This window comes from Phyllostomus hastatus, unplaced genomic scaffold (genome assembly GCF_019186645.2).
Source record: "Phyllostomus hastatus isolate PE091 unplaced genomic scaffold, TTU_PhHast_1.1 phas_scaffold_78, whole genome shotgun sequence".
NCBI classification, from domain to species: Eukaryota; Metazoa; Chordata; class Mammalia; order Chiroptera; family Phyllostomidae; genus Phyllostomus; species Phyllostomus hastatus.
In genome coordinates, this window is record NW_025334041.1 from 47,788,784 (window position 1) to 47,810,192 (window position 21,409).

Genomic DNA, 21,409 nt, shown 5'->3' on the forward strand with positions numbered 1-21,409 from the left:
ATGAACTAAGTGGGGTGAATGCAGAAGGGTTGGGGGGCAGGGCAGGGGGGATAAAGGAGGAAAAATCTGGGAAATATTTTACAAAAAGGAATCATTTTTAAGTAGCTTAGTCCTAGATAATACATCTTACATGACTTCACATTTAGAGTCAACATTTACTTTTAATGAATTACATAATATTAGCAAATGAACATGACATGCTCAAACTTCCATAAATATTAAACAAAACCTTTTCAATGTGTCCATTCATAAGCAAAAAACAAGTCTTGAAAAACCACTGTAAATTGGATATCAGGTATGTCCTGTCTGGATGCACTGTATCAGTCCTGATCAACTGAAAGAGAAATTCAAACACTGAGCCGAGGAGTGGGACAAACACTAGTGAGGCAGACAGAGCTGGATCCAGTGTCCAGGACATGTGTTCCCAACACTGTCTAATCCCAAAGAGGAAGAAACAGTCAAAATTTCCAAATTGTCATGCCTCTGAGGAAGCAGGAGAGTGAGAAGGGGAAAAGATAGGGTGAGAAAGAAAGGGACAATTGTATCTCTGGCCAGGAAGATATGCTGAGTCACTCAAGTGCAGGTCCCTCTTTTTGGTGAGTCTGATAAATGTTCTTCAAAATTGCCTGAGCTGTGGGGTTTCCAAAGGCAAAGATTAAGAAAAGAGAAAGAAAACCCAGTTGGAGAACATTCATACTAGAAGGAATCTATGGCTAGGGGCTCTGTGCAGTATAAAAATCGTGGGTGTGGGACCCCTGCAGGGCTGGGTTGCAATCCTAACTGTATCTTTAATAGTTATATGACCTTAGGCAACTTATTTAAACCTCTGGGCCTTGCCCTGAGCATGTGGTTCAGTGAGTTGGGCATTGTCTCACAAAGCAAAAAGCCACTGGTTTGATTTCTGGTCAGGGCACATGCCTAGGTTGAGGGTTCCATCCTAGATGTGAGAGACAACCAATCGATGTTTCTCTTTTTCCCTCCATTCCCCTCTCTCTAAAAACAAAACAAAACAAAACACAAACAAAAAGAACCTCTGGGCCATTTGTAAAATAGAATAATTTCTGCCATTCAGTACTATTGCAGGGATGAATGATAATGTACATCAAATACCTGGCCCATAGTAGGGATTCAATAAATGCTAAGTGATTTTTGAAAATCATTCAGGCCTTATTCATGCGTTTAACGATTCTTCTGTAAGGAAAGCCTGCATGCGCTTTTAATACACTTCTGCTTATAGTGCTTTCCTTAGAAATGAAATACTGTTCACTAATGTGCTACCTCCTTAAGAATATTATTAAGCATGTATCCACAAGGATGCTTTCAATTGCAAGTGGCAAAATCCCCAACTCAAAGTAGCTTTAAAAAATAAATTGAATGTATTGGTTCATGTAACTAGGAAGTTCCATGATTAAGTTGGCTTGGCTCAGCAGCCCCAAGATGGATTAAAAAGTCTGGTTTCTTTTTGTTTCTTCTCTGTTACCCTCATTATCAGTTTTATTCTAAGCCTGTCTTCCTTTATAATTGCAAGATTGTTGTCAGCAGAAGTCTGGGCTCATCTGTTTAGAACTGAATTTACTCAGTGTGATGGAAAATCCACTATAATAGTGGCTATAATATGATAGAAGTATATTTTTCCCCTATATAGGAGAAGTGTAGAAATAGGCAGTCCAGGGCTGGTGTAGTGGCTATATCATGTCCTGGGTCCAGATGTCTAACTTGATGCTGCACAGCTTAGGGCCTGGTCCCTTCCCCAAGGTCACCTCCAGGTCCTAAATGGCTGCTAGCACTCCAACCATTTCATCTGCATTCTAGGCCAGAGGAAGGAGGAAGGAACATAAGAAGGGCTTGCCTCTTCTATTATCATGAGACTCTTTGGAAGTACCACACAACCATTTTGCTTTCATTTCATTGGTTGGAACTAGTGTTGCGCGTGGGTCACCGGCCAGCAGTGACCACGGAACGCTGTGGATGGCTCGACGATAAACACGCGAGAAAAAACACCACATGCACAGAGACAGACTAGTTTCTGTGGGGAAGTAGGGACGAAATGGCCACCCCCCTAGTGGGGAGCGCGCTGATTTACAGTCCATACCTGCTTTTATTGGGCTCATTTTGCATAATAATTCAGGTAAAGTACAGTACTCATTAGGGGAAGTAAGGAATTATAGAAAACAAAGAACTCTGCCGGTCTATTGAGTTGGGAGTCAAAGAGCTGTAAGACTGAGGAACAAACTAACTTCCTCCTAAGACCCTTCTCATTCAACTGAGAGCATTCTAAACAAAGAAGGTTTCACAGTAATTTACATGTTCTTTCTTAGGCCTGATCACCCTGGGGAATCTGCACTTCTCAGTACTGAGCTGCACCACCCTGTCATTGTTTTAGGCTTAGGTGGAGCAAGGGAACTAGGTAACCAAGAGATAAGGAGATTTTCTCCCAGACGCTGAGAACTCAGGCTATGTCAAAGCCGAGGAGCGAGGGTCCATCACCCCCCTTTTGCTGCAGCCCCCCCAAGTCCTTCTTTTGGGGGGCCTCCCAAAAGTGATCGTGCCTGGCTTAGGTCGTTCCCCCCGTGGGGAATCTTACCCGTCTTTGGCTAACTGACCAAGCTTTTGGGGGTTCAGTCATGAATAAAGCAGCAGAAGCAGCATTCCTGTCAGGGAGATAAGCTTTTGTCTCCTTGCTGGCTTACAGTTCCAAGGGCGTTCCCTTAGCCTTAGCTAGGCGGGGGTTTCAGCTTCTGATACCAGTCAGGGCGGTTCCCAACAAACTAGGTCACATAGGGTTGTTGGAAGAGAGACTGGGAAATAGAATCTTTTGTTGGACTTAAATATGCCCAGCTGGAAATTGAATCATACTTATTCCCAAGAAGAAAGGATCAATGAATATTTGAAGACAAGGCAGTAATTGTTGCCACTCAGGGCCACATGCTTCCTTATTCAGGCCCAGGGGACCCAGAATGTCTTCTGGGGGAACTTCCATGGAGGAGAACAAATGTTTTCTTCTCAGAAAACCCCAGAAAATACATTTCATGTTCCATGGGCTCAAATCAGGTCTTGTACTCATCCTTTCATCACTCACTGTGGGGAGTGTGTATGGGAGACAGTGCTGATTGGCTGGAGCACCTGCGAGCTCTTTCTGAATGGAGGATGGGGCTAGTTCCCCAGCCACATCCCTGGGACACTCAAGGACCTATTAGGAAAAGGAAAGGGACCTCAGTACAACCTTTCCTTTACTCTGCGATTTCCTGCAGCCCTCTTTTCACTATGCTAAACAATTCTAAGACTTCTAATCTCTTAATAAAAGCCTTGAATTTTAAATTTATTTATCTTTATGGATCTTTTCTGAATCTTCTCCAATCTTCCCTTATTCATACTGGGCATGGTAATAAACAGGCAAATCTCTAAACCTCTCTAAGCTTCAGTTTACCCATCTGTAAATGATGAAGATCATGGTATCTACCTTTCTCCAAAGGTCAACTGATGTGATACACATGTGCTTGACACACAGTGACCATTTAATAAAGGTTAAATAATAAATGTACCATGTTTCCTGATTTTCTGATCCTATTTGTGTTTTTCTCTGTTATGCTTATTACTCTATCTTAAGCCTTGGGAACATTTTGTTGTGCCCCAACTTCTGTTTTTTTTTTAAATCCTCACCCAAGGAAATGTTTATTTGTTTTAGAGAGAGAAGAAGGGAGAGAGAAACATTAATGTGAAAGAGAAGCATTGATGGGTTGCCTGCCCCACCCCCTGCCCTACATGGGCCCCAACCAGGGATCGAACCCAAAACCTCCTGATGTGTGGGACAAGGCTTCAACCAACTGACGAACCCAGCTAGGACCCAGCTTCTGTTTTTGTAGTTTGTTTTTTTCTCCTTAGAAATTCTTCTCAATAAGTGTCTCTGTCTGTTTCTGACCTCCTCTCTCATTTGCCAAGGTAACTTTCCATGCCTGGAGGTATGACAATAAGGGGAAATGATTCAGGTGGGCAGAGAGGAGAAAAGCTGTTAGGATCAGGTGGAGATAAGGCTGGTATGACCCCATGTTGTCACCACACACCCCCCACCTCCCTCACAGCCTCAGCCTCACCCCTGCCTAACCAGCCTAACCAGAGGTCAATTTCTTCCCAGATGGCCAAGTTACTTAGAAAAGGAAGAAGAATGTGCTTTATTTGTTTATGTAAATTTACATAAGAAACACATGCTCAGTCATTAGGTCTTGAAGCTAATTGTCTATGTACAGTTTAGAGTTGAGCATGTGAGTTTATTAAGTTTGGAAATCAAAGGATGGGCTCTCTTCAGGAGGTGAGAAAGCTCCCTCTGGCTGCATCTAAGACAATTTGTTCTCACTCTCTTACCAGCCTTCCAGCCATCCCTCCTTGCTTCAGTAAGGCCAGAGGAGCTGGGAGGATGTACACTCAGTTTCCCATGCAAAGAGCTGCTAGTGACTTCCTGCCCTTGCATGTAGTGGAGGAGATCAGCGTTTCTGGAGTGCTGCTTATAGTTCAGTCTTAATTATGCGAGGGGATAATAGCTAACATCAATTGCTAGTCATTCTAAGCACTTTGCAGGCACGGTAATAGTAATATCTAACAGTTAATAGGGAGCTTACTATGTGCAAAGTGTAGTTTAAATTGTTTTCTATGTATTAATTTATAATTTTTCCTCATACTCCTGTGATGTAGTAACTACCAGCACCCTCATTTTACAGATGGAGAACTGGGCTCAGAAATGCCAAGCAAATTACTCAGTGTCATTCAGCCAGTGTCAGAGCCTGGATTAAAACAGATTGTTTGGCTCCATGTTCTTGACTGGTACACTATTACTTCCCAATGAGAAGGTTTTTGTATTATTTTCATACATGTTTTACAGGTAAGGAACCTGAGGCACCCAGAGAGGAAGTAGTCCTGGATTCAAATGTGGGCAGGAGACTCCATAGCCTGGGTCTTACCTGCTGTGTCATGCTACCTTCTCCAGGGACGTGGGAGAGCATCTCCCATCCCTACACTTCATATGGGAGAAGCCCAAGGACCATATGTGATAATGCAACTCCTCTGGGGCAACTAGTGGCATGGCACTGGTGCAAACCCATCAGTCCTGGTATTGCTGCAGTCCTGAGGCCTGAAGGGGAGCAAGAGAGGCAGGCCCCGTGATCATCAAGTCAAGTCTCTGGCACTAGGAGAATTCACCTGTGCCTTTGCTGCTTCCTGATCTCTTCTTCCTTTCATCCCAGGGCTGTTGGTCAGTGTGTCCTGGGACATGCAAGGGGCTCCAAAGCATTAGACAACACACTCATAGTTCCACCAGTCACATAAGGGAACTAGCAAGGAAAACATCATTTAAAATGTGATTGATTTATTTATACCATAACTTATTCCATAAAAGATTTATGGCAGTAAAAAGAAATACCTCCCATTCTGGGAGAGAGCATTGGTTAGGTATGTGTGACAGTGTGGCTGAAATCCCAAGGACCTAGATGGATCCAATCATCTTCCTGCACCTGCTTTTCTTTGTCTTTAAATTGGGAATGCCGTCTTCCTGGTAGAACTGGGTGAGTATTAATGACAGTTCTTGTGAAGTTCCTAGCACAAGCCAGGCCCCCAGTAGTTGCTTGGCAAATGATGACGATGGTGAATGTTACAAGGCAGAGAATGATGCAGCATAAGGAAAACAAGGGACAGGGCCATAAAATGGAGCTGGATTTGAGACCTGTGCAAAAATACCCACCCCAAAGTCGTCCCGGCTCTCTAGGATCCAGCATAAAGAGAGAAGCCTGATCAGCGAATCATTCACAATGTTCACAAGAGGAAAACGTTGTGCTCAGGAGAGGCAGCTTCCCAGGCTAAGGTGGAAAGAAGGATCTCTCTAGAGTCTTTCTGAGGAGGACACTGCAGTGTTATAAACAATGTCCTCAACAACTTCTTTAGTATAAGCCCAGTGACAAGTGCCACTGGCTGTCCCTTAATAGAGGCTAATGGCAACAAGCCACAGCATAATCCATTAGAAAGCATTACACCAAGAGGCATGTGATAAGGTCCAGGCACGGTGCTCTCCACTGTTTTGACTTAACCAGGGGCATGAGAGGTGATGTTCATGAGCATAATGAGAAGCCCGCAAGAGCTCTGGGCCCTCTGCATGTATTATCTCATTTGAATCTTATAACAACCACCTGGGATTGGTAATATGATTTATCCTATTATGCAGATGAGTAAACCAAGGCCCAGAAAATAGGCCTAGGGCCACTGAGTTCATGATCCCTAGCCAGGCTTCCCACCCAGCACTGGCACCACCACCCCGCTGTCACTCTGGAAACTGGTTGGACTCAGCATCCTTGTGGTGGTCCCTGGCTGGTGAGCCTTTGACAAATCTTAGACATCAGTGAGTTCCAGAAAATGTGTGTGTACGTCCCGATGGGCAGATGTTGTTTGGGGCCAGTTAGGGTGGAGCGGCGTGGTTTCCCATTAGCTGAGGTGGTATAGGACCCACGTACTCTTGCTCAGGAACTTGAGCCATTGTGCTCATGACCTCAGCTCAGAAACTGGGAGGTCAAACAGGGGAGCAGGGCCAAGATCCACCTTAGAAGGAATCTTTAATCCACTCAAATGCACAAATAGATGATTGAGGACCCAAAGTTCTTTCTGTATTATGGCTGTAATAATTTTGGTCTGAAAAAAATGTCAAGGCAGTTAAATTCCTGTTTTGGCTATTTAAAAAAATGAGTATATGGCATTCATTGGATATTCAATGCACACTGTTTTTCATTGTGATTTTAGCCTAATGTATTGGACCCCCTAAACTATCTGTCAGGAAACCCTCCCAAAGCTTCCTCACCCTGTAATCACCATCACAGTAGAATGTTCTAGAAAGGCCAAATATAAAATTGTGCTGTTCCTGCCTGGCAAACATTGTATAACTATAACAGAAGTAGTGTAGACTTTGGGCTCCTCCTCTTGTGTATCCATATTAATGGGCAGAGTCCCACCTTCCCTTCTGTGAGGCCTGGGCCCTCCTCCGCATTTCTCAAGTCTGTCTCGGAGGGTTTGTGGTCTCCTGTTCAGCCCACCATCCAGGCTTGTCATGTCCTGGTGGTGAGTGCTCTTACCTGGCCTGCATCACCCCCTGCTGTTCAGGGTCCACTTGTCCTCAAAGTCTGGTCCAAGTGGAGGAATTAGAGCACAACACATCATAGGCAGTTGGCCTGTCCCTTATTATGATCATGGACCATGTTCCCTTAAGACTCCAGCTTACCATTATCTTTTTGGGTTTGCTCTTCCCTAGGAGCTGCTGTCTGCCCAGCTGACTGCCTCTCCAATCCCCAAATTCCAGTTAGTTCCTTACAGAGCAGAATTTAGCTCATTCTTCATTTTCCCCTTTACTTCCCAGGCCATGCTCAGAGCTTGCTTATCTCACCCATAAAGTCTTATCCAGGCTCACATGGTGTGTTTCTTCACTGTAAGATAATGTATGTCCTCATATGTTAAAGTGGCCACAGTCATGGTTTTAAATAGCATTTCCTCCGTGCTACATCATATGTATCAGAACTTACAGAATACTTGGGAATTAAATTTTTATAACATGAGGACAAAATAATGATATAATAAAAATGACCAGAAATGAACTGAGAAGTCATGAAAAGATAAGGAGAAAACTTTTTGAAATTGTTTTATTATTTACTGATTTTAGAGAGCTAGAGGAAGGGAGAGAGAGAGAGAAATATTGATTTGTTGTTCCACTTCTTTATAAACTCATTGGTTGACTCTTATATGTGCCCTCACTGGGAATCGAACCCACAACCTTAGGGTATTGGGGTGACCCTCTTACTAGCTGAGCCATCTGGCCAGAGTAGGACATGGAGAAAACTTAAATGTTTATCAGTAAGTGAAAGAAGTAAATCTGAAAAGGCTATACACTCTGATTCCAACTATATGACATTTTGGAAAAGGCAAACTGCGGAGACAGTAAAATGATCAGGGGTTGGGGAGAGAGAGGGACAGGGGAGCACAGAGGAGTTTCAAGGCAGTGAAACTACTCTGCCTGGCACTGTAATGGTGGATACATGTCATTATGCATTTGTATAGAATGTACACCAAGAGTGAATGCAATGAATGGAAACTATGGACTTTGAGTGATAAGGATGCATCGGTGTGGATTCATCTATTATAACACGGGTGCCACTCTGGTGGACAGTGTTGAGAATGGGGGAGGCTGTGTGTAGAGGGAAGCAGAGGGTATACGAGAAATCTCTGTACTGTCTGCTCAATTTTTCTGTTAACCCAAAACTGCTCTAAAAAATGAAGCCTATTATTTTTAAAAGACTCCAAATAGGAGATGGCTACCCAGTATGATTGAGTAAGGAATGGTAGTGCTAAAAATAAGGCAGACAATGAGGTATGGTGGGGTTGGTCCCACTAGGCTTTCTGAGGAGAAAGTATAAATTGGATTAAGGTTGAGGGATGATGGGATTTGCTGAGTAGGGAGTGAGGAGGAGGGTGTCACTGGGAGGAGAAACAGCCTGAGCAAAGGCACAGAGGTGGAGTGACCTGGGCCCCATAGGACCGAGCAGCAAGCAGGAGTCCAGGTCAGCAGGAAGGGCAGGGGCTATCACCAGCTGACAAGGATGAGAACAAAGCTGCTGTGGAGCCTGGCCCATGGTTTTCTGGTGGCATTCGTGAAGTGGATGTGTTGATTGCGGTAGGAGACATTCAACAGTGTAAATTGCTAGGGGGCAGCACTGTAATTCAGTCTATTTTCTACAACATGTGTTTGTTTATTACAGAGAGCTGCGATAACTTGAAGGTGTCATGTCAACCTTGTCTCATGTACCAGCTAAACTCAGTGACACTAGCATCTTGGATGCTGACAGATGGGATGTTATTACTGAACCACCAGGGAAGCTGCCCAGGGCTGGACTGTGTTTAGTGTACAGTGTGGGCCCACTGACCTGGTTGAAGGCAACAGAAACACCTCGAGATGGAAACACCAGGCCCATGTCAGTTACTCTAGTGGTTCTCAAACCTCATCCTGTGTCTGAGTCACCTCAGGGAAGTTGTTTAAATATAGAGTGCTGTGCCCCACCCCGAGTTTCTGATTCAGTAAGCCTGGATCATGGTTGGAGAATGTGCATTTCTAGCAAGTGTGTAGGTGTTGCTGGTGTTACACAAATCTACTCCTGAGCCCTATTGTTAACTTATGAAACTTTCCCTTTCCAGTTCTGCTTCTGTAAAGGTGTGCCTTAAGGCAATTCAGATTTGGGGAGAAGAGTGAATGGAAGACAAAATATAGAAACAACCCAAGTGTCCATTAACATGAATGGATAAGTAAGACATGATATGTATCTCCATATAATGGAATATTATTCAGCCATGAAAAGGAATGAAACACTACTGATACCCGCTACAATATGAATGAACCTTGAAAACATTGTATAAAATGAAAGAAGTCAGTTCATAAGGCCACATATTGCATGGTTTCATTTATTTGAAATGTCTGGAAAAAGCCAATCCATGGAGACCAAAAGCAGATTGGAGGTTGCCAGAAGCTGAGGGTAGGGAGGAATGAGGAGTACTGCTTACTGAGTTCTGTCTGGGATGATGAAGTTCTAAAACTAGATGGTAGTGATGATTGCACAACATTGTGAATGTACTCAATACCACGGAATTATACACTTTGAAATGGTTAAAATGGTCAAAATGGTCAATATTATGTTATGTACATTTCACCACAGTAATAAATAAATTAAGAAGTGACTAGAGTGCTGTTGTTAGATTGTGGGAGCCAGTTAAAAGGTTTACACTCCAAGATTAAGGTTGGAAATGCAAAGGGCCTTAAATTAGTGGGTCTTAGTCCTACTGAATGAAAAAAATCATGTGGGGAGTTTTCCTGTGATTCCCTTGTCTTAGCCACTGCTGAGAGCAACTAAACTGAAATCTCTGGAGGTGATTTTAAAACTCATCCAGATGATTCTAATGTACAACGAGAATTTCGAGCCCTGGACTATAATCTCGAGGGTTAAACGGACTGATGACTTAACTGCAAACTGACTTGAACTTCATCATGAACAATGTGATAGGAGCCTTTCATCTTCTCCCAAGTTGTCTTGGAAGTGATGTAGAGAGTAGAATAAAGACTTTGGGATCAGTTTGAAAATCAGCTCCACTACCAACTAACTAGCTGTGTGACCTTGAGCAGACCATAACCTCTCTGAGTGTTTGTTTTTGCCAACAGAAAGTAGGAGTCTGTTTTCTCCTATGGAAAGAACACTACTTCATAGCATTTTGTAGGGCTTGTGTGAAACAGGCCAGTTTCCAGTTATGATAGTGTCAGACACAGTTTTTGTCCTCATGCATCTCTGCATCTCCACTGAACTGAAAGGGAGATACAGTGCCTTGTGCCTTATTTATGTGAAAACCCTAAACCTGAAGTGTCTCATGCCATGAATTCAATTTTCTCCCTGCACCTGAGAGAAGGGACACATTTAGGTTGGGAACTAGTGATAATGGGCTCTCAAATCCATAATCTGGAAGCAGAGGGTATCATTAGCCTGGTGGGAATCTTTTTGCGCACTCTCAGACTTTCTCTGGGTACCAAGCTTTTCAATACACTTCAATATAAAAAAATGCATACACAAATTCTTAACAATAAATAAAATTGTTTGGATATTTTCATGTTTATGTCAGTCCTTATTTGTAGGCAAAATAGTAATATATTTTTATTTAACTATAATTATAACATAGATACAACTTTATATTCTGCTTTTTTACTCAGCACTTTATTTTCTACATTTGTCATGTTGCTACAGTTCTTTATTATTGAAATTTTAATGATTTCATAGTATTTCATTGAGTTGTCTTATTATAATTTACTTTAATAGTCCTCTATTGCTTTGATCCAAGTTTAAATATTAGGAATTGTGCTCAATGATAATATTTCTTTATATAACTTTTAACTTCCTGTGGCTTATTTCCTTAACATAAAATTTCCATAAGTTACTGGATCAAAGGATCTGAACATTTTAAGGCCCTTGAGTGTACCATCAAAGTGCTTTGGTAAAAAATTGTATCAGTTTACGTTGCTACCAGCAGGGTGTGGGTATATTGTTTTCAGTAACTTGCCAGCACTGAATTTCATCACTTGAAAAAGCCTTATAAATCTTATAACTATAATATAATTTATGCTAATAAATTATTGTGTCCAACATTTTGGCATGCATAGCAGTTCTTCTCCAATTCCTTTCCTGGTGGCATCCCACTATTCTGTAAATTGCTGAGAGGCAGTTTACAAACCTTGCACATCATAGAAAATCAATGATTATTTTTTGAAGCAATGAATAATTCAGGTAATCCCTCTTCCTAATAATTCTTCATATTTCTAAAGCAGGTGTTAAAAAAACTATTGTAAATTACAGTTTATTTCACTTATATTGGTAGGTTCAAAGCTTTGTTTGCTAGAAAATTCTATGAAGTTTTTCGCTTGGTGAAAGTAGACCTCCTCACAGCACAAAGTGAAGCAGCTAAATCATCATTGGCCTCCAGCCTGTCTTTGCACTCTATCTTGTTCCCTGTCTTCTCTGAGGAGCCTGCCCAATGTAAATAAAGGAAAAGCAACCTGTAGAGTGCATTGGAGGAAAATGAACACAAACAGGCCCTCCCTCAGCTCTGGAGCTTAGTTTTCACTCATTCAAGCATATGTTCAATGATAGTGTTTGTACTTTGGTTTATAAACATCTCTTTTAAAGTATGTTCTAGAATTTTTCTGTGTATTATATCAACCCATATTTTTGTCGGGCTCTGAGTGACTCGGAACCAGCTGGGTTCAGGCTGTGGTGGGTTGCAGGAGAGCCTGGAGTGACAGGCAAGGCCACGGCTAGTGGGGTGGTGAACGAAGGCAGCTTCAGTGGTGAGTTAAGTACAGAGGTGTCAGGGCTGGTTAAATTGGAGTGGAGAGTTAACTAGAAGAATCTACCTCAAGGATGCATCAAGGGACAGGGAAAGATCAAGAATGAAACAAAGGCAGGTAGGTGCTCCTTCAGGGAGTAAACCAGCTGAACAGGGAAAGTCTGGAAGCTGATGTTTGACTGAAACCAGAAGCCATGAATGCAGAGGATGGGGAGGTGAAGCTGACGTAAGATAAGAGTGGTTTTGGAGAAGTGAGCTGCCTCACAGGGCCCTGTGATGGGACAACTTCATTCCCTGTCTCAGCAAATGACACTATGCACTGTCCAAACCAGAAATCAGAGTGTCCTCCCAGAATCCTCCTGTCCCCTCCCCATGCCCAATTTAATCACCAAGCCTTCTCATTTCTACCGCAGATACTTCTACTTGTGATATTTCCTAAAATTGCCTGTTCCTCCCCATTGCTTTGTTATCTCACTCTAGAATCACCACACAGCTACCTCACTGGTCCTCTTGCCTCTGAGATTTGGCTTTTCATTCTGTCTCCACACCATGGATTGAGTCCTTATTTTGAAGCACAGATTTAAAGATCTCTCTCCCCTTCTTAAAAATCCTCCTGTAGTTTTTCTATTACTTATTCTATTTCAGAATAAAATCAAGGCCTTTAGCTGGAGATAGCTGCTCATCCCTTGGGGAGCCTCACCTTCCACCCCTGCCCACCTCATCCTGCACACCTCAGGCGCTGGCATTCCATGGTCTGCGTGGTCATATTGTAGTTGCTCTTTTTTATGCTATTGAATATGTCACTCCTGCTGCCAGAAATATCTGCCCCCAACCCCACCCACCTGACTAATTGCTACTCCACTCAGAATGTCTCCCTGGCCTACCGCCTGCTTCCCCTTCCCACTGTTAGGATCTGCCCTTCTTTGAGTGCTCTTATCTTATTTCTTTCATAGGACATAGTGATTCTTAGTGTAATTATTTATTTATTTATTTATTTTTGTATCCTCTAGATTGTCAGTTGCTTGAGGACCAGAAAATATTTTGGGATTCTTGATACTTAACCCGGTGCTTGTCACATGGAGGTGAACACACAATGTTTGTTGAATCCAGTTGTTCATATATTCATACATTCAATATAAACAAGTGAACAGCCTTTTTTGAAGACCAGCCCTTTAAAAAGGTCTCTCTTTTTTTTTAAGACTTTATTTATTTATTTTTTAGAGAGGGGAAGGGAGGGAGAGTGAGTGGGAGAGAAGAATTGATGTGAGAGAGAAACATTGATCCATTGCCTTTCAAAGGTGCCCCAAACAGGGACTGAGCCTGCAACCAGGCATGTGCCCTCACTGGGAATTGAACTGGCGACCTTTTGCTTTGTGTGACAACACCCAGCCCAGTGAGCCACACTGGTCAGGGCTAAAAGTTCTCTCCCTTGAGACCTAATTTTCCTCTATCCATGGCTCAGTCTATTGGTACATGATACTTACTGGTGAGAGAAAGGCATCATTATGCAGATGTCATTAATGTAGGAAGTATGATAACAGGTCAGATCTTCTAGTTCACAAGGAACTGAAGGTTTTTCAGCTAAAATCCTTCAGCATCTTTGCTAGGACAGGAAGCATTTGGTGCTGTGGTTGTGACATGGCATCACAGAGAAGATGAGAATGAAAGAGGTAAATGTTGGTATGGGGATACAGCTCCAGTCCATCAGAATGGATGACTGATGCAATGGGAAATAGGACTAGGAAGTGGTGTTTGTCTTAGAGTGTTGTGTATGGAATAATTGGGTGGATTTGGGGGATTTTGGTGAATATCTATACTAGGCTCCTGGGAGACAGTTTGCTCAACTTAATCTTATAGATAGACTTGATCTGGTATAAGATTATGTATAAATTGGCCTGTCAGTAGGATGTTTGAACTGGTAGTTATTCCTATCTTGATTGCTTTTAGAGATTTGGGGGCTGGCAGGAACTGGGGTAAATGTAGTAGAACAAATGGGTGTTAGAGGGAAAATTTAACTGTAAGGAGCAGAGATTGCTTAGTAATGGTGGCAGTAGAGCACAGAGGAAAAGTGATCTTTAAACTTCTACTTTCAAAAATTGGGTTACAAGCAGGAGCTACTTTAAGGAAGCAACAGAGGTGAGAGCATTTATAAAAATAAAATGCACTTCACATGCACATGTGGGCAGTTGTAGCCACCGTGGATTTCTTGTGCGTCTGATAGAAATAAGCTATGTTAGTGAATGCATCAGTCAGTATGGGGAATAATAGTGAAAGGCTCTGCCTTGGGGAGCTCAGGATAATACCAGTTACACCCATAACCCAGTTACTGGGTTGAGTTACTGAGCAAATGACAGAGACTGAATGAAGAGTTGACCCAGGAACACTCCTTGAATGTGTCTATTTTTGTTGGCATCTCCTTCTAGAACTGCTATAAGTTCCAACTTACAAAATGTAATGGCAGGTGCAAACTGAGAAGTAAGGTGCGACCACCCTGTCTAGGTATTGGGTGTTAGATAGGAAATTTACCCTGTGGTTGGCACAATAGCCAAGCAGCACCCATGGTCTGTGCCTTTTCTACTGCTGCTTTCTACTGAGAGATGCAAAGACAGCAAGGCTAAGCTGTGCAAACTTCTGGGCATTCTTGCCAATGCATTGCACCTGTTGCCTTGAACAACCCAGGTCATCCTGTGAGCCAGAACAGAAAACCTGTGGTTCTGGATGCTCTGGATACTGTTGGATATTGATGTTGAATCAGTAGGTTTTATGCTTAGTTTCAGCCTCACAGACTCTGAAAATGCTTGGGCTTGCACTGACCCATGCATGGTATAATGGAGTGCCTGATCCTACTCTTCTAGATGGGATCAATGGTATCAAAGTATAGTCTGATGGCCAAGTTCTCCTTTTCCCCTAGATGGTCTACATGGTTATCTGACCTGTTCAATATGGTAGTCATTAGCTACATGTGAGTGTTTATGTTAAATTAATTAATCAAAATAAGAAATTCAGTTGCTTAGTTACACTGGCTACATTTCAAGTGTTCAGTAACCATAAGTAGCTAGTGGTTATTGTATCGAACATTGTTTATTACAGAGCATTTCCACCGCTGAAGAAATTTCTGTTGGATAGCACTAGTCTAGGTCTCTTTGAAGGAGAATAATCTGTGGGATGTTAGGTTCCTGCTGTCTCACTATGCTGTTGGTTTTTAGGCTAGGAGAGGACAGACAAGGTTCAGTTGTGATGATGAAGTCACCAACCCCATCCCAGGAAAGGTTGCTGTGAGTCATAAAGAGGTAACTCATTTCTTCAGGTCTCAAAGATCCAGTGAATGATTCTTGACAGGTATAAATTTCTAACAGCTGTTTATTAGTGGGAAGTCCTCAAAGTGCAAACACTGGTTACCCGAGTTGAAGGGGGAAGGTGTGTTGGGGATGATGTTGACCCATCTGGATGGCATGCTTGAAGTTGGTATGACCCAGAAATTTCCAGTTGACTCCCATCAGCTGGAAAAAAACTTTACTTCTACAGTTATATATTTAACCTGTAAATCAGGGCCTTCAGGACAAAGGGTGAGAAATTAACATGTACTTGAAACCTTTTCCCTAAAAGATCATACACTGCTTTGCCATAGATAGATGATAGTCCGATAGTTTTATCTCATATTGTAGGCTTTAGCAAGTACTCTGACAAATAATTTGTTCTGTGATGCTGCTAAGTCTAACAAATGAAAGATAGTTCTTCCCTTAAAAAATTGAGATATATGATACCAATCTCATAAACTCTAATTCACAAACCTTGAGATTATGAGAGGCACTTAAAGTATAAATGGCATTAAGATTACCTTTTATATTTGTGGTAGGCAGAACAATGCCCTACCCAAAGGTGTTTATGTTCTAATTTCCAGAATGTGTGAATATATTTATTTATGTGGGAAAGGACTTTATAGATGTGTCTATAATAAGGATCTTGAGGTGGGGAGATTATCCTAGTTATGTGGCTAGACCCAGTGTAATCACATGAGTCCCTAAAAATAGAGAACTTTTTGTATTTGTGGTCACATAAAGAAATGTAATCAACACAAGAAGGGTCTGAGACATGTAACATTTCTAGATTTGAACATAGAGGAAGAGGCCATGAGCCAAGGAATGCAAGTGGCCTCTAAAAGCTGATAAAAACAAGGAAATAGATTCTCCTGTAGAGCCACTGGAAAAAAGCCAGCCCTACCCACACCTTAATTTTAATATCTAATGCACAGAACTCTAAGATAATAATTTTGTGTTGTTGAATCTGCTATGTCTGTGGTAATTTTTTAACAGTAGCAATAGGAAACAGATTCATTTCTTATAGAGTGGAGGATTATTAAATAATTTATTTTGAAAAAGATAAGAGGATGGAATATTCATGTTCACTAATCCATATATTTTTAGCTTGTAGACAATTTTGCATGAAACCAAATTATAATAAAATTGTTGCTTGGTGAGCATAGAAAGCTTGCTTAGTGATTAGGCTGAATTCAGAAGGCTATTATGTCTGTGTCTGTGCCTTACTTATCTGAGTAGATGTAAGGCCTCTGAAAGTGCAATCCAGTAGAGAACAAGTCTGCCAAAAACTTGCCTAGTGAATTGGGCAGCAGCCATGCATGACTAGCATTGAAGACTTTCCAGCCATTTCAAAGCCTTAACAATCTGGTTTTATTTTTTCACAAGGAGGACCAAAGAAGATGGATGGGAAATAAATCATTGTGGAACACTCAATCTTGAAGAACTTTGTGGAGACAGCAGATGGGTATCATGGGATCTGTACCCCAGTGAACACCAGTGTGAGGCTGGTGGTAATGCTTGTCATGGGCAAAGAAATCAGGATCACAGCTTCTGAGGACTGAACGTGTACTCAACTCTCAAATATGAAATCACTAATGGCCTTGACATTCATGGTGTTTGTCTTGGCTCACAGGAGAGTGATGTCCTTGAGCCACACCAACCTCTCTAAGGTACCTCAGTAGACCATGGCTAGGACTCTGGGATATGGAGCTCAGTTAATGACCCCTTGTTTTGCCATGGCACAGCACCTGCTTGATTTCCAGAAGGCATTGCCTCACCTTAATAGAGAAAATATGTAATAGCTGTCACGAGGTACTCTGAAGCTCTGCCCACTAATTCTAACTCCAACTGGCTAGCTGATCATTTGTTCCATTTCTTTTTTCATACAATAACAGCTTTATTATGAACTTAACTTCACATATAAAGTTAGAATGGCAATTACACTTAAAGTGAACTCATTAAAATGTTAAAATGTAGTATTATAGATAATGCATTATCCAAAATTCCAGAAGGCATTTAAACAGGTAACAGATATTGCTACCCATTTTTGGACAGATAGAATAACAGTGTTATTGAAACTGGCTCCCAGACAAGTATGAACCATCTGCTCCCATGTCTTAGAGAAGAGAGGAAATCAGGATACAGGCATTGTTGATGCAGTAATTTATGGATAGTTTTCTTTATAACAATGCTAAAATTGGGCTCACAGTTCTACTTTGTGAAGCAGCTAATGACTGTTGCCCTTATTCTGTTACTTGAGAGCTACCACTCACAGTGTTGATACGGTTTTCATTTCTGGTGCCATTTATTTCAAAAGGCACCAGAGATGGGATTATAAACCTATTCACAAAGATGTAATAACTGCCACCTCAAATTCTTAGATGGTATCTACTGTTGGTCTCTAATTGATCTTAGATAGTAGGACAACATCTTCTGGAAGTGACAAAGACTTGATCTCCTCTAGTAGCAGGAGAAGAGGCCATGGGTTCTCCCATATCATGGCTCAAACTGCTATGATTGGGCCTTAAACCAGGATAGTGGCCCAGCTCCTGCTGCTGGGTTGGACTGGGCAAGGCAGGGCTGATATACAGGTGAGGCTAAGGGGTGAATCCAAGCTGAAGGTAGAAGTGGTGCTCGTTAAGGGGCTGGTTAGTGTAGAAAGAGGTTGGCAAGATTTGGAGGTAGCTCGTGGGTCCTGGCAGCAACACAGTGGGGATGAAGGAAGAAGCATGCAAAGAAAGGCAGGCTGAGAAAGGCCTGAGAACAAGCTGAAGCCAGCCAGGTAAGTACTCTGAAGGTAAGCTGAGGTTGCAGTGAGAGGCAGTGGGGTGCCAAGGTCAAGAGCATGGTTTTTTCATTCTTGTGGAAGACTTGAGTTTAATCCTGTCCTGCCAATTACTAACGTTGTGATTTGGTCAATTTATTTAATCCTGTCTCAGTTAAATCATCTCTAAAATTATAAGGATAATATATACTCTGCAGGTGATTTAAAGAATTAGAAATAATGTGTATGAAACACCTCACATATTCCTTCTTCAGATTTTATTTATTTATTCTTAGAGAGAGGGGAAGGGAGGGAGAAAATAAGGGAGAGAAACATCAATGTGAGAGACAAACATCAATCAGTTGCCTTTCACACTTGCCCCGACTAGGGACCAGGCCCTAGTCCATAGCCCAGGCATGTCCCCTGACTGGGAATCGAACCAGCAACCTTTTGCTGTATGGGTCGATGCCCAACCAACTGAGCCACATAGGTCAGGCCCACACTATTTCTTCAAATGGGCTTAGGAGTAATTTCAGGAGTCTAAATGTTCTCTACAAAATGTTTTTTCTCCATTCTTAACTTCCTTTTTTTTAAACATAGGTTTTTTCAGAGCAGTTTTATATTCATAGCCAAGTTGAGCAGAAAGTACAGAGTTCCCATATACCCCCTGCCCCATACATGCACAGCCTCCCCCACTATCAGCATTCTTCCCTGCAGTGGTACCTTTGTTAAAGTCAATGCACCTACAATGACACATTGGTATCATCCAAAGTCCATAGTTTACATTAGGGTTTACTCTTGGTGCTGTGTATTTTATGGGTTTGGAGAAATGTACAACATGTATCTGCCATTATACTATCACAAAGGATAGTTTCACTGCCCTAAATATCCTTTGTGCTCTCCCTATTCATCCCTCCTGCACCCTAGCCAACCACTGATCTTTATACTGTCTTTATGATTTCCAGAATATCATATAGTTGGAATCATATAGAGCCTTTTCAGAATGGCTTCTTTCACTTAGTAATATACATTGAAGATTCCTCCATGCTTTTTCATGTCTGGATATACCACAGTTTATTTATGCATTTACCAGCCCTTAACTTTTAATCTAGTGCCTTTCAAACCAGGAGTCTATGGATCTCTTTGGGGCTGAACATGTATTCTTGAGGACTCAAGAGTTTTAAAATTTGAGAAACACTAGCCTATCATAGAGTAGGTGCTCAATAAGTGTAAGTAATTAATGATATGATTATTACTCCTACAAGAGAAGGTAACAGTGTAGTGCCACCGAGCTGCCATGGAAGGCCTTCTAGCCATATCCAAGTCTTAGCAATCTGGTTTTATTTTTTCACAAGGAGGACCAAAGAAGATGGATGGAAAATAAATCATTGTGGAATACTTGATCTTGAAGAACTCTGTGGAGATAGCAGATAAGTATCATGGGATCTGTACTCCAGTGAACACCAGTGTGAGGCTGGTGGTAATGCTTGTCATGGGCAAAGAAATCGGAATCACAGCTTCTGAGGACTGAACATGTTCTCAACTGAGGCCTGTGTTCATAGGATTTGCTCCAGAGAGGAGAACTTGTCACCTGGGTTTGCAGTTAAACTGCTTTTCTGTGGGCAGGGCGATTATGAGCTTCCTGGACAGGTGCCTGGGGCTGCCTCGTCTTCAAGGGGCACCTCCTCAGGGCAAATGCTGGACATTGCTATGACCTGACAATTCTAACACCCCATAATTGAAACTTGGACATTTTCTCATCTTGGGTTTTCTGGCTCAGTTCCCTTGCTCTGTGATTTTCAGAGATTACAGCATCATTCCTCACTTACTCAGCAAAGTCTTCCAGTTCCCAGGCTGTAATTTATGAGGCCTAGAGGCCTGGACTCATACAGAGATGCTTAGGACTCTCTCACTATCTCTCTGTCCATCTTCAGCTTCTCTTCCCTCTCAGCCATCTGTGTTCAGCTTCACTGGTGCTGGAAAGTCTGCTTCTAGGCATCAGGCACAGAAGTAAAACTGCAGCGGGGCAGTTCCACCATCTGTCCCCCATCTACTCCAGGCCATCGCCCCTCTCATTCATTGATTTGCCCCAAACACAATTTTATCAGGTCTATTTTTGCTCTCTGAGTATTGTACAGGCCTGAGGCCAGAGCTGGCACAGCACCCCAGCCTCTTCTGTGATGTCTTATCCTTCTTACATGTGCCTCATTCCACCTCCTCATTGAGACTTTCCTTGTGCTGACACAGTGGGATTTTAGGGTCCTCCTCCATGTTCACTTGGATTATACCTAATTATTTTTTCAGGACTTCATTTTTCTAGAGCTTTCAACATTTCAGGGCACATTTCTTTTTAGTGCTAGGTTATTACCCCTGGCTGTGCATTGGGAGCACTTGAGCAACCATTAAAAAGCACTAATGGCTGGCCCTAACACAGACCAACTGAACCAAGTCTCTGGGGCAGGCCCAGACAGGGATATTTTATTTTAGGTGTCCCAGGTAACCATAAAAGAAAAAAGTCTTAAAATGGACTTCATCAGTTCCAGTCAAGATGGAGGCATAGGTAGAAATGCTTTGCTTCTTCACACAACCAGGAGGATAACAATCAATCTAAAATCAATAAACAACCAAAAGTGCAGGAAAATCAAAATGCATGGAGCTCCAACAAGCAAAGAATTAAAGAAACAACCAAACAGAAAAACCAAACCAGTAAGAATCCACCATGAGGTGGCTGACTGTGTGGGCAGGACTCACTGAGAGAAACCACAACGAGGTGGCAGACCATATGGGCAGAACTGGCTGCAGTTGGGCAGAGCTGGCTGCACTGAGGCAGTGGACTGCATGAGCAGGGCTGGCTGAACGGGAAACTGAGACTCAGACCTCACTGTGGACTACTGCGAAACTCCCAGTCTCACATGAGAGTTCAATAGAAAGTGGGCTAGAGCAGAGCAGGCAAGCTGCATTATTCCCTCTCTGGCCCCTCCCCAACAAGCAGCAAGGAGGGTTGACCTGCCAGGGTGAATACCTAAACCCTCCCCCACTTCACAACTTAATAGGTATGCTGGGACACAGAAATGTGGCCCAAATGAAAGAACAGATCAAAGCTCCAGAAAGAGAGCTAAGCAAGGAGGAGATAGCCAACCTATCTGATGGAGATTTTAAAGCCCTGGTAATCAAAATGCTCACAGAACTAATTGAGCTTGTTCGAAAAATGAAAGAACAAATGAAAGATACCAAAAATTAAATAAAGCAAAATATTCAGGGAACCAACAGTGATGTGAAGGAAACCAGGACTCAAATCAACTATTTGGAACAAAAGGAAGAAATAAACATCCAACTGAAACAGAATGAAGAAACAAGAATTCAAAAAAAAGAAGAGAGGCTGAGGACTCTCTGGGGCAACCTGAAACATTCCAATAGGGGTGCCAGAAGGAGA

General features: G+C 42.2%; 1 long non-coding RNA gene across 1 annotated transcript in view; it reads left to right on the plus strand.

The window, feature by feature from the left end:
- LOC123811066 overlaps positions 1 to 17,142 on the plus strand; it is a 54,954-nt gene extending 37,812 nt beyond the window's left edge. The window contains exons 2-3 of the long non-coding RNA XR_006784345.1: positions 15,102 to 15,185; positions 16,599 to 17,142. This is a non-coding gene — a long non-coding RNA (uncharacterized LOC123811066). The remainder of the gene's footprint in view (positions 1 to 15,101; positions 15,186 to 16,598) is intronic.
- Positions 17,143 to 21,409: the final 4,267 nt, after the last annotated feature.